At 34.0% G+C, this 15266-nt stretch overlaps 1 protein-coding gene across 6 annotated transcripts in view; it reads left to right on the top strand.

Moving 5' to 3' along the window:
• Positions 1-15266, top strand: part of LOC114337069 (neuroligin-1-like) — a 616817-nt gene that overhangs the window by 479608 nt on the left and 121943 nt on the right. The gene's annotated exons all lie outside the window — the stretch shown is intronic.

Below are 15266 nucleotides of genomic sequence, written 5' to 3'. Positions count from 1 at the left end.
GACCATAGCAGAATAAGACAAAACGCAGAAGAATATAGACAGACTTTAAGGGAAAACTATAATCAACAAGTAGCAAAGGAAGAGTCAGAAATTAATAAGATCAATGAAGAAATGAAAGAAAAACTCTTGGAAGCGGGAATGAAAACTGCCAAAAAACTAACAACAAAAGAAAATAGATTAAGTAGCGGGACAGTTAAATTAATGGAAAGTAGACGAAAACTAATAAGCGAAAACAAAAGAAACACAGTAGAATACGTAGAACTAAACAAACTTATTAGAAGAAAAACCAGAGAGGATCTAAGAAAACACACTGAAAATGAAATCGAGAAAGTAATTGAGAGAAATAAGGGCCTAAAATGCTTACGACCAAATTTAGGGAAACCACTACTCATTTCAATAAAGGATGAAACAGGACGGGAAGAGAGGAGAAAAGATAAGATATCAGAAGAAGTAGAAAGGTTTTATAAAGAACTATACACCTCAAAGAAAGACGCAAACTTCAACACTCAGGAATATATCAAGAAAACAATCACGAATGTAAACTCAGAAACACTACCAAAAATAGAAAATTATGAAATAGAAGCAGCACTATCACAATTAAAGAACAAAAAAGCACCAGGACCAGATGGAATACTTGCTGAAATGTTGAAAGAAGGGAAAGAAGAAATCTTACAAACATTAAGAAATCTGTTTAATCAGTGTCTACATAAAGGAGAAATACCCGACGAATGGAACGAAAGTCTTACAATCCTGCTATTTAAGAAAGGCGACAGAAAGGACATAAAAAATTACAGACCCATCTCACTGCTGTCGCAAACGTATAAACTATTCATGAGGATTATCAACAACAGACTAACACACAAATTGGACTCGTATCAACCCGTAGAGCAGGCAGGATTCCGAAAGGGATATAGCACCACTGACCATCTTCTAACAATTAGGACACTAATAGAAAAAGCTAACGAATACCATATAGATCTGCACTTAGCGTTCGTTGACTACGAAAAAGCATTTGACAGCGTGGAAATGTGGGCAATAGAAAAAGCTATAAACAACTGTCGAATAGATTCCAGATACAGAATGCTAATACATAATATATATATAAGAAAGCAACAATGACAGTACAATTGGAAGAAACCACAAAACCCATACCAATTAACAGAGGAGTGCGACAGGGAGATGTTATTTCTCCTAAACTATTTACATTAGCACTGGAAGATGTTTTCAAAACAATGGAATGGACAAACATGGGAATAAACATAAATGGAAAGAAACTAAACCACCTAAGATATGCAGACGATGTAGTAGTCATAGCATCAAGTTTTGAAGAACTACAAACCATGCTAACCGAACTAGCAAATGAATCCGAACAAATAGGTCTAAAAATGAATTTTGCCAAAACAAAAACAATGACAAACACACAAGACAATAGAAACGTAATACTAAACAACACCACAATAGAAGCGGTTAATGATTATATATATTTGGGACAGATTATAAAAATAAATAAGGAAAATCAAACAGCGGAGGTAAAAAGAAGGGTCAGATTAGCCTGGGCAGGATTTGGAAAATTAAAATGGGTCCTAAAGAATAAAAAAATACAACAATACTTAAAAACAAGAGTGTTTGACCAGTGCATACTCCCAATTCTCACATACGCATGCCAAACATAGACCTTGACCAAGGCAAACATGGATAAAATAATAAAGACACAAAGAGCCATGGAGAGAGCAATGTTAGGAGTAAAATTGACAGACAAAAAGCAAAACAACTGGGTCAGAAATAGAACAAAAGTCAAAGACGCAGGTCAACATATAACCAGGCTAAAATGGAGCTTCGCAGGTCATAACGCTAGACAAACGGACAATAGGTGAATAGCACGATACAACAATGGAGACCATGGACAGGAAAGAGAGCAAGAGGACGACCCCAGATGAGATGGGGAGACGACATTAAAAAGATAGGAGGAACGCACTGGAAACAGAAAGCACTAAACAGAAGCGAATGGATTAAACTGGGGGAAGCCTATGTTCAGAATTGGACGAATTAAAGGGCAAAAGAAGAAGAAGAAGAAGAAGTAATACAGGGTAACTTCTACGTCACGTTGTCGGTTTGATTTTTGACACCTTTCAGAAACATCACTCATTTTGCATTTAATTGCCATTAAGTCATTGGAATGTAAACAACCCAATTTGCATCCCACGTGTTGGGAAATTCAATACATTACCTAAGGGCATTATCCTGTTGCCATGTATCCATCATAGGGCATTTTATTTAAGTATGCACCTTTAATGCATCCATGTTATATTTAAAGGGTTTTTACCCGAATATTTTGTTTTGGTGGCTCAGCTAGCATCCAATCTTTAAGTATAACCAACTTGCTCTAACCTTAGTCAAAATATTTAAATATCAACTTTACATTCATTAAATCGGTTATACTTACTTTTAGATCTAACACTGATGATGATTTTTTTATAAAATCAAAAACGTTTTGTTGTGATGTAACCCTTTAAAGCGATTTTAATAAAATGTTATACCTTTTGCAAAGAATTTTTCCAATTTTTGTGATTGATGGTATACAGACAACTACAGGAAAAAAAATTTCTTTTCCTTGTGGATTTTATATTATTATCGGTTTACCACGTTCTCCGTCTTCCGATACCCATTCGCCATTCCTCTCTGTCCGCACATTAATCTAACTGCAGACCTCTTTCATCCATGGTTTTGTTTATTCCTTCCTGCCAACTTTTCCTTAGTCTACCCCTTCTTCTTCTACCTTGCGGTTTCCAGTTTTGTACTTAACTTGGGATTCTGTCCTCATGTATTCTTTGTACGTGACCAAACCACCTTAGTTGTATTTCGTTGATTTCGTCATTTATTGTATGTGTGACCTTCATTATTTCTCGTATCCGTTTATTTGTGACATGTTCTCTTTTTGATTTTCCTGCAGCTCTTCTTCAGAAATCCATTTCGGTGACACCTAATATTTGTTTTTATTTTTCCTTCATAGGCCATACTTCGCAGCTGTAGGTATGTTATGATGCTTTTCACTACGGCATTATAGATCTTTTTCTTGTTTTGATTGTTTATCTGCTTGTCCCAGAGTACTGAGTTTAGAAGCGCAATTGCTTTTCTGTCCTGAATATTTCCTTTTTTAATGGATCCGTCCAGTGTTTCATCATTCGTGATTTTCATACCCAGGTATTTATATTCGTTACTGATTGTTTGTCCTACGTCTAGTATCAAGTAGATGCAACATAAGAACTATGTTGGCCCAGTAAAAATGTTGGAAATATACAAGGAACTCAAAAAGTAAACAGTTGATATTGCAGCCTGCAAAAACTACATTGGCAAGGATATATTGATAAACAAGACTTTATAATGTTATGCTCAGGAAGAAAGGAGCAAGGCAAAAATGAGTGAGATTCATCATACTAGGACACCTAAAAAAGGAATATTAAGTACTAAAATATATATCTTATCGCAGGATTTATAGACATTTTCATAGACAAAGTTTATCATACGTTTAACGTATCTTATTTTTAGTATGATTTCTTTATTATTTATGGAAATTTTAACATAAAAGACGAAAACGAAAAATCAAAAAAATAAATAGTTAAAAATAAGCACGCGGAACATACAAACTATGTTGACTCCAGCAAAAATGTTATATGTCTTATACTCGCGAGAAATATTTGCTCTATGTATATGTATACGTGCAAAATTTATATTAAAACTAAATTGCGAAGCCTAACCCTCTAATCTGATGATCACAATCAACCTACAGCACAAGGGAAGCTGATAAGAATATGTAAACATTCCACAACTCTTTTTTAAAACAGCCCTGACTTTGCAGGTTCTGAATTTTACAACTCTTTACCAAATTAGAGTGGAAAAGAAAATAGCATTCATATATTCAAAACTAAATTAAAAATATATCTAGTTAAATTGTGCATTTAAAATACAGTGAGCGGCAAAATTATGAAATAAATTAATTTTTTCGAGAATTAGCGATTTTGAAGGTAAATCCATAAATAGGTCGATTAATATTTATAAATTATGATTTTCTGGCGTATATATTTCGTTTTTCTAAATAGAAGCGTTCTGGAGTTATTTAAGAAAAACTAATTACATGACGCCATCTTCAAAGAGCTCTAGCTCCCTTAGGAAGTATTTTCGAACTAGGTGAATTGGGTTAAATTATCTTAAAATTATCTAAAAAATCTCCTGTCTTCGTTTGTCGGTAGAGTTTCTGGACACCCTGTATAGGTATTAGGCCTGGATCTCGCGTACCAAAAAAAATGTATTAATGATAAGACGAATATTTGTTAGAAGCTTAACGGTGTGTAGTCGGACAAACTTTGATGTACAAGAACACTGGAACAGGGGAAGTTTTAATTGTGGAACAGGTTACAGGTTTCGAACGTCAGGCTACGAAAAGGTCCCATGTATTTTGTCGGACAGAACTTCCAATTGATTTGTTACCATTTCATTCAACTGTCATGCAAAAATCAGACTGCTATTTACCACTAATATAATTCCTGTCATTTGACATGTTCTACGTGTCGGACTTATTAAAATGCCCAGCCAACATGTTTGTGGGACAAACATTTTTTCATATATTATATTACATATTATAAAGTTTTCTGTTGAATAAATTTAAAAACAACCTGCTAGATTTCACAATCATAAACTTGTCAGGATGACACGTTCCACAATTAAAATGACGTTCCACAATTAAAACTTCCCCTGTTCCAGTGTTCCCATACACAGTGGCGGCTAGTCCTAAGGGGCCACCGAGCCATGGCACTGGCTCTGAAAAACATACTTATCGGAAAATATATTGATCAATAAAAATACATATTTTTACTAAGCTTTTTTTTAATATCAATGCATTATCTACATAAATTATTTTTTATCATTATGTAATTTAATCTCCACGAAAAAACATGTAATTCATGTGAGTTAACTCTGCCCGAGCGCGTATTTCCGTTTACGTGTCCATTTCAAGACATTGCGGTTTTGAAACGGACACTGAAACGGTGATACATATCTAGTTCCAAAAAGGTGTTGATTTGAAAGCCCCAACCCCCGAAATGTGCACGGGTTTGTACCGAAACATGTGGCGTTGGAATTTTACAAATAAGTGCATAGAACTAATAGGTCTATTATCATTTGCCGTCTAATTTGTCGCAACTAAAAACTCCATCGAATATTGTATCATTTATTTGTCAAAATAATAAGTATTATAAGATCTCGAAAAATTCGTGTATGTACAGCCTACATCGATCGCTCGACGCAAAGATAGAGGCTTACATTGTAGTGGAAGAATTCAATCAGGCAGACCTACAAAAGCAGAATCCCAAAAAAGGAAACATAATATTTCATTAAACATTAAAAACAATGAATCTGTTGCAAGAAATATTAATACTATTGTTATAATGTACGTTTGTAAAAAAAATACTTTCAAATAAATGTACCTATTTGTGTTTCATACTACATACTTCAAACATTTTTACACCATTAGGTATAACAAACCGACTCCTTACTACCAATACCTCCTATATACCAATTTTATGCAAAATGATATATTTACATAAAAAAATTATGATTTTTCCCTCGATATCTAGCCTTTCTATTGTATGTTGCTTAGAATTAATCATGAACTTGGTTTTCTTAACGTTCATTCGTAGTTCATATTTTATACTGACTTGATGTAACATATTTAGGTACTAATCGTTGCAGTGCATTTAAACTGTCTGCAAAAATAGCGGTGTCGTCTGCGAATCTTATGTTTTTCAAGATTTCTCCGTTTATTGATATACCCTGTTCTTTCTCTGATATTCCTTCATTAAAAATAGCTTTAAAAATAGCTAAATATATGTTTGCTGAACAATAATTGTTTAGCTGAAACTAAAATATGTTTTTAATATAACACTTTTAGTACCTACCTACCTATATTGTTGTGCATTACTACAAAATGTATACGTATGGTAATAGTTTATTTTGACAGGATATTTTGGCACTACTTTGAGTTTTTTGAACAATTATAAAGAAAAAAAGAAGGTAACTTTGGTAACAAGAACAAAATTGTTTTATTTCCACAGATCCAATGAATGATAATTTGTTATTCTGCAGATAGGTGCTATTTGTGATAAACAGTTCGAATAAAATACAATAATGTTACAACTTAACACGTATTTGTGATAATTTTACGCGCGAAGTTCTTTTACAAACCAGTGCGCATTTCAAAATTAAACGTCTTGAAATGGACACGTATTTGAAAGCAGATATGCTCCGCCGTTTACGTGCCGATTTCAAAACTACCCGGTCTTGAAATGAACACGGAAACGTAAATACGCTGCCTGAGCACCATTGGTTCCGTATGGCTCGAGATTTGACTTAAACAGTATTGGAAAAGGGAGACGCGGTCAGCGTACAACCAACGCCGGTGCTTATGAGATTCCGAGCCAGGCAAACTTTGGCTCGAGTGTGTTTTAGAATGTGATTTTGGTCTGTATTAGAATGGTTTTCGCTTGTGTAGGTATAACCAGAGAACAACGACCACATGTGGTCGTTGTTCTCTGGTATAACTTTTCAGGGATGATTTGAAATTTCAGTCAACGGTTTTAGTTACTTTGAAGTGTTCGATTACGAAATCGAAGTGTTGGCTCTGTTTAAATTTTACTGTTTAGTGAAGAAAAATGAACAAAATTAGCTGTTTGTTATAGGTTTGGATCCCGCGTATGAAAAAAAAAGTTGATTAATTGCAAGCTGAAAATTTGTTAATAGCTTAAGGGTGTCTAGTCGGACAAACTTTGATATATGGAAACACTGGAACAGGGAAAGTTTTAATTGTGGAACAGGTTAAAAATTTGGAAAAGTCAGACCACGAAAACGGCACGTGTATTTTGTCCGACAGAACAGACTTAAACTCTCCGAACAGAGATTAAACTCTCATGCAAAAATCAGACTGCTATTTATCACCAAATGGGCGTTTTAATGAGTGGAACATGTAGAATATGTCAAATGACAGGAATTATGACAGGTGATAAATAGCTGTCTGATTTTTGCATGAGAGTTTAATCTCTGTTCGGAGAGTTTAAGTCTGTTCTGTCGGACAAAATAAATGTGCCGTTTTCGTGGTCTGACCGTTCCAAATTTTTAACCTGTTCCACAATTAAAACTGCCCCTGTTACAGTGTTCCCACATATCAAAGTTTATCCGACTAGACACCCTTAAGCTATTAACAAATTTTTAGCTTGCCATTAATAAACTTTTTTGCACTTCCAGATTTAAATATATCAATTACGCAGAAAGCTTCAACATCTAGCTCTTTAAATTTTAAAGGCCGTTTAAGGAAGTTCAATAGAAATATATAGATATTCAAAAAATAGCTTAATTTGTGTATGTGATCAAAAAATGCTTTTTTCTGTTTCGTGTGTGTTTTGTTTGAGAGCAATTCTACATTGGCAAGACATGGCATTGATTTAGTGCATATTTACGAAAAAATAAAAACTCATTAAAATAGCAAGCAACAGTTTAAAAAGCATTTAGCAGTTAGCATTAAAAATACTAAAGTAGTACATTACCTATTTTTAATAGTTTGTTAGTCTTGTTCTTGTTGTTGGTTTGTTACGGCATAATATCGTTATTCTTTGCCTTATTTTCATAATTCTTTATCCATGCGATCATCTAATTATACATAAATGTTAATTTTAAAGATAGTGCGCCAAAAAGTGAAAAATCCTTTTTCATCCAGTACCCGGTGAATTTACTTATTAAGTTGTGTAAAGGGTAAATTTACCTACGGTAAATTTATCTATTTGTGCACCTCCTCTTTTAGTAGTCACGAGCTGCCACTGCCCATACATAAAAGTTTGTCCGACTAGATACCGTTAAGCTATTATCAAATTTTCAGCTTGTTATTAATCAACTTTTTTGGTACGCGGGATCCAGGCCTATATCATATTAGTGACGTCATCCATCTGGCAGTGATGACTTAATTGATGATTTTTTATTATTATAGATATTCAATTCTCTATTTAGTAATATAAACATTAATATAATTATTATCTGTACAGGGTGAAAAAAATAATAATTTTTGAATTAAATCAATTAACACAAGGAGTATGTATGTAACGACTTTAATTCAAAATACATTTCACTGCTGGCAGAAAAGAGGAAAAAATATTAAAATTGATAAATAAAAATTTATTTTTGCTTAAATTAAATGTTCAAACTGCCACCCAACTGCCTCGAGGCATAATTGAAACGAGGACGACAATATTCTTGAACATTTCGGATTATTATTTTTGGGAGGTGAATATTTTGGGAGTTATATTAGGAATTTCCAATCTAATTATATTTTTTAAATCTTGTTATTTTTGTGGTTGGAGATGATCCTCATTACTTTGTAAAATTAATTTATTTAAATGGAAACTAAATTAATATCTAATTTTGTCTAATCTAAAACACTTGAAAAGGTTTATAAATAAATGTTTAGTAGTGATGGTAAGTGATTTCACTAATGGAAATTTATTCACGGTGAATTAAAAATCACTGATAACGACCGTTTCTTAGTAACTTGAATAACGGTGACTGGTGACCAGATATCAGATATCAACTTCGCATTCACTGTCTAGCAAAACGTGTTTATATAATATAGAATAAATATAACATTCACGGCGAAAGTGACGTAACATCTGGTGACTATTACGAAACGTGCATTTAAAGAACGATGTAGTAAATACTTATAATAAATATTACGATATTCTCATTCTCGGTGATCGCGATTTAAAGAACAGCGATTATTAACATGGGGATTTACCAACACAGTGAATTTTAGAAAATGTGAAGTACGATGTGTTTTATGTTATTGTAGACGTATTGAATAATTTTTTCTTTCAAAAAACATTCTTAAAAATATATAAAAAAATTTACTCGATATTTTAGAGTTATGTTTAGTTTTATTTAAAGAGGAAGCGTTGTCAAGAAAATTTTGTATTGCTTTTTAAATGGATTACTTTATTGTTGATATTGTAAATTTATAGAATAAGTCAGATGGTTGACTTATTATTTATTTTGCTCAACAGGCCATGTAGGCCCTGGGCGTGAAAAACACAATTACATTTTTTTTACTATACATATCTAAAATATACAATATTAATTTGTCTATTTAAAAATACATCATATAAATATATGCATATATATAGCTCTCATTTTACAATTCATGGCACATTCTTCTGTTACAATTTCTCTTGCGCTCTTCTTACCACTCCTCTCCATTCTTTTCGGTCTAATACCTTGTTTCTCCAGTTATCTATTTTTAATTCTCGTAAATTTGCTTGGACGCTGTCAAACCATCTTTTACGGGGTCTTCCTTTCCTTCTTTTCCCTACTGGTTTCCTGTTCAATATCATCCTGGTCATTCTATGGTTTTCCAATCTTTGCACATGTCCCAGCCATCTTATTCTATGCGCCTTTATTATTGCGGTGATTTTTGGTTCCGTATACAGCTCTTCCAACTCTTTATTTGTCCTTCTTCTCCATCCCATTTGTGTATTTATGCCGCCGTAAATTGATCGGAGAATTTTCCTCTCCCATCTTTCTAATCTTTCTTCATCTGCCTTTCTTGAAACCCATAATTCAGCTCCATATACAACCGTAGCTCTAATCACTGTCTTGTAAATTCTTTCTTTTGTTTTTCTTGAAACAAACTTCGACTTCATTAAGAATCTCAGCATTCCGTATTTCTGGTTGCCTTTTGTAATTCTGGATTCTATTTCTTTATCTTCATGTCCATTTTCCTTTACTTTCACACCAAGGTAAGTAAACTCTTCCACTCTGTCAAAACTGTATACGTAATCTTTCTCCCCTTGTATTTTTATAAACTCTTCATTGTCTTGCTGTGTATCACCCATTATCATGTATTTAGTTTTCTTTTCATTTATCTTTAGACCAAACCTATTTGCTTCTTTTTCTATCTTTTTCGCAATTCTTTTCAATTCTTTCTTTGATTTTGCTAATATTGTTAGATGGACATGTCCTTCTCAACCAAATAAAAATTTTGTTTAACCTTTGTCTAACAGATTGTTGCATACCGGAAACATGGAACAATGCAGTAACAATTTTACTACACAAGAAAGGAGACAAGGCGCACCTAGAAAACTATAGACCAATCAGCTTATTGAACCACATCTATAAAATGTTTACCCGAATAATTACGACAAGACTAGAAAAAAAGTTAGATTTCTACCAACCCCGAGAACAAGCTGGATTCCGCTCAAAATTCGGAACGAACGATCACCTACAAACAGTAAAAACCTTAATAGAAAAGTCGATAGAATATAACAAACCACTGGTACTTATCTTCGTAGACTTTCACAAAGCCTTCGACACTGTGGAATTAGACAGCATTATAACTGCTCTGAACAATAGTAGAATAGATTACCGGTTTACAAAGTTAGTGCAAACATTATACCAAAACGCCACAATGCGTGTAAAACTACATGATACTACCAGAGAAATTCATATCAAGCGAGGTGTGAGACAGGGCGACACTCTCTCACCTAAATTATTTATAGCGGTCCTCGAATACGCCTTTAAAATGCTAAAGTGGGAAAATAGAGGAATAAAGATAGATGGAGAAATGCTCAATCATCTGCGTTTTGCCGACGATATAGTACTTATTACCGAAGATCTGGGTGAAGCACAACAAATGCTACTAGAATTAGAAAACGTGTCTTCAACAATAGGTCTAAAAATGAACATCAGTAAGACCAAATTTATGACAAATTTAGTTCCCAGCGAACACCTAACCATCCAAAATCAAGTGGTAGAATTGACAGAAAAGTACATATATCTCGGTCATGAAGTCAGAATAGGCAAGGACAATCAGACCTGCGAATTTCAACGACGAATAACACTTGCTTGGGCGGCGTATGGATCACTAAGAGACATCTTTAAGAGCAACATCCCGACAGCTATGAAACGGAAGACATTTGACCAATGCGTTCTTCCTATTATGACATACGGAGCAGAAACTCTCACGCTCACAAAAACAACAGCACTAAAAATGCGAGTGGCACAAAGGCGCATGGAAAGATCGATTCTCGGCGTGACAAAAAAAGACAAAATAAGGAACCAAGACTTAAGGAAAAGAACAGGTATCACTGATGTCGTTGAACGTATAGCCAAGCTGAAATGGAATTGGGCAGGTCACATAGCGCGACTGAAAGACTCACGATGGACCAGAAAACTAATTGACTGGCGCCCAAGAGAAGACAAACGCAGCAGAGGACGACCACCAACACGCTGGATGGACGACATTAAACGAATATCCAAGAAATGGCAACAAGAAGCACAGAACCGTGAAGAGTGGCGAAGAATGGGAGAGACCTATGTCCAGCAGTGGACAGAAGAGGTTGTATGATGATGATGATGATGTTAGATCATCCGCAAAAGCCATTCATTTATGTACGTTTTTAAATATGGTTTCTTCCATTTTTATGCTGCAATTCCTCATTATTACTTCAAGAACAAGATTGAACAACGTGGTTGACATCGGGTCAACCTGCCTGAGTCCTTGTTTGATTTCGAAGTCCTCTGAGATGTCTTTCCGCACTACTTCGCTTTTCGTTTTTGCCAACGTCATTTCAATCAAGCTAATCAATTTTTGGGGATTTGTAGTTGTTTCAGAGCACGGTACATTTCTTTTCTATTTATACGATCATATGCCTGTTTGAAATCTACGAACAGCGCATACAGGGTCGTTTCTTACTCATAGCAATTTGCTTTTAATTCTTTAGCGTGAAAATCTGGTCTTTTACCGAACGGTTGGATCGAAAGCCTGCCTTGTACTCTCCCACAGTATCCTCCATGTATTGGTTCAGTCTTCCACGTATGCATTGTGCTATTATCTTATACCCTGTCTCTAGGAGTGCTATTCCCCTATAATTTTCACATGTTTGTTTATCTCCTTTTTTATGTATGGGGCAGATTCTAGCCAGCATCCAGTCATTTGGCATTTTTTCCTCTTCCCATATCTTTTTCACCAGCCAATATAGTTGTTCGTACAGTTGTTCTCCTCCTGCCTTTAACATTTCAGCTGTTATTTCTGTCGCTCCTGGACTTTTGTTGTTTTTAAGTTGGCTGATTATATTCATTACCTCTTGTTTTGTTGGCGTCCCCACTATCGTATCGTTTTCTTCCATGTTCTGTGTTATGTCCATCTCGTCCTCTTCAACATTATTTAATAGCTCTTCAAAATAATTTTTCCATCTTTCTAGCACCTGCGCTGTTTCACTTATTAGTAATCCTTCTTCATTCTTAATATAGATGCTGCGGCTCTGATATCCTTTGTCCATTCTTTTAACCTCTTGGTAAAATGACCTTATTTCTTTAGTTTGAAATTTTTCTTCAATTTCCTTTAGCTTATCTTCTTTGGATATTCTCTTCTTTCTCCTATATTGTCTTTTCATTTCCCTTCTTGCGTCCCTATACACATTTCTGTTATTCTCATTTTCTTTTAATAGCATTATTTGTCTAGCTCTCCTAACTGCTTCAGCTGCTTTTTCACATTCTTCATCATACCAGTCATTTACTTTTCCTTTTCTCACTGTACTGTTTAGAACTGCCTCATTTGCCTTCAATACTGATGCTTTTACTTTCTCCCATCTTTCTTCGATTTCCATTTCTTGGTTGCCTTATTAGTTGCGGTAAATATATTCAATATCAGCAATATGTTTTATGCTATGACCTAATACAAAATAATCGCGATCGTGTTTAGTTTACAATTATTGTGACTACGTATTACTGTACATAAAAGAACGGCGATCGCGGTCACTGTTTAAAATCACTATTATCTAAAAATCACGGTCACTGAGCAAAGCGGTATTTAAAAATCACCAATTCACCATCACTACTTTTTCAAACATTTGACGTTAATTAAACTTTGTAAAATTTTAAAATATACAATAGGCATTTTATTGTAGCAAATATGTATATAAAGATAGCTTTGCAAGCCGAAAGCGCTAAGATAGAAATTTATAAATTTTACACATTTCAAAAATAGTTGTCTTTTCCCATTAATTTATTTGTCATAAATTTATACAAAAACATGTCAGACTTTAAAATTAATTTTAAATTAAAAAGGAGCAAAATACAAAAATAAAAAAATATGCTAATAAAAACCATGTATAACATAGAGAACAAATTCGAACATCATTTGTGAGCAATCACGGACAATTTCCGTGTCAGAAACAGCCAACTCAATATCCAATGATTACAGCATGATTAGACTACTTGTTTTACAATGGGAGAATTTCGTCGGAATTTGCTGAAAGAAGCGATTTTACCGAAAATCCACCAGTGAGAGATACTGGTAATCTCTGTGGGAACTTCACATTCTTTGAAACAGGTGAAATGTTTTATTTGTAATTAATCTTAAAATGTTGATTTACGTTGTAACATGGAGTGAAGAGATATTCACTTACTTACTTACTTTAATCAGTAGACCCATTTGTGCCTTTCGGTGTTGGGCCAAAAAATTTTCAAAGCATATAAAATACATTTTTTTATATATTTGTGCAAAAGGCCAAAAAAATGACGCACGAAAATGTATTACGATTTTTTTAATCAATAAACCCTCAGTATCTATAGGCTTAACTACATTTTATAATTTACCAGATCTACAGGTTGTAACAAAAAGACAGGTCATAAATTAAATCACATATTCTGGGACGCATTCTTTGCACTAAATGTGTTATTGCAGAAATGCCGAGATCAAAGGAAAGACGTCTTTGCTGTATTTATTGACTATGAGAAGGCCTTTGATCGAGTAAAACATCACAAATTAATTAAAATATTAAAGGATAAAGGAGTTGATAGTCAAGATGTACGAATCATAGAAAAATTATACTGGCGTCAAACAGCGACAGCTTGCATAAATGGAAAATCAACAGAAATATGCAAAATACAAAGAGGTGTCAGACAGGGTTGTATACTGTTCCCACTGTTGTTCAATTTGTATTCAGATAGAATATTTAAGGAAGCGCTGCATAATTTGGAATGGGGTGTGAAGGTTAATGGAATTCTGATAAATACAATCAGATATGCAGACGATATAGTTATTTTAAGTGATGATATGAATGGATTACAACACCTTTTAAATGCCATTGACACAGTGGGAAGAGAGTTGGCCTAAATATAAACTGTTCAAAAACAAAATACATGGTATTTAGCCGTTTGGCCCATCAAGATTCACGGTTATATGTTGTTGGTCATATAATTCAAAGAGTACCTAGTTTTAAATATATTGGTTGCCATATTACTCAACAACTAGATCCAGATAAAGAGATAAAATGAAGAATCGAGATAGCCTGCACGACATTTTTAAAAATGAGGTCATTCTTCTGTAATGATACCTTGCAACTTCAACTTCGAAAGCGCATGATTAAATGCTACATTTGGTCAGTCCTCTTGTATGGTGTCGAAGCATGGACATTAAAAATATCCACCATTAACCGTTTGGAGGCCTTTGAAATGTGGCTTCACAGACGTATTCTGAAAATACCATGGACGGCTATGCTGACAAATGTGGCAGTCCTTAAGAGAGCAAATGCTACCCGCGAGCTGCTTGATAACATCAAATATAGAAAGATGGCCTATTTTGGACACGTAGTAAGGGGAAACCGGGAATATTCTTCAACTTATTATTAATTTAGGAAAAAAATTATTTTAGGAAAAAAACCCTAGAACTTATATGTCAAATATTTATCTCCATGCGGCACATCTATATATTATGGAGTAGTGGGTAGTATACCTGGCTTTCACCCAGGAGGCTCGAGTTTGATTCTCGGCATCGGAAATCCTATTTGTTTTTAAAATTGACATTTTATTTGAAAAATAATAGTTTTTATAATACTTTTTTTAAATTGTATAAAAGTATAAATATAAAATATATTGTAGTATGTAGAAGTATATAAGTATAAAAGTATAGAAGTATGTAAGTATAAAAGTATATAATAATAAAAAGTGGTACAGTGGAACCTTGATAACTCGGATTAATCGGGACTGCGGCCGATCTGGGTTATCGAAAATCCGGGTTAGCCGGAGAATATGGTAAAAATTACTAAAATACGGTATACTTACAGATAAACTCCGTTAGAATTGATATAACATGAAATATATATAAATATGCACAGTATTAAATACCTACACATCTAAATTACTAAAAACACGCAAACACAAACGTGAGCAAACGG

The sequence above is a fragment of the Diabrotica virgifera genome, chromosome 5, assembly GCF_917563875.1.
Source record: "Diabrotica virgifera virgifera chromosome 5, PGI_DIABVI_V3a".
Lineage (NCBI taxonomy): Eukaryota > Metazoa > Arthropoda > Insecta > Coleoptera > Chrysomelidae > Diabrotica > Diabrotica virgifera.
The sequence above is the reverse complement of the archived record's forward strand: the minus strand, read 5'-3'. Positions and strand labels throughout refer to the sequence as shown.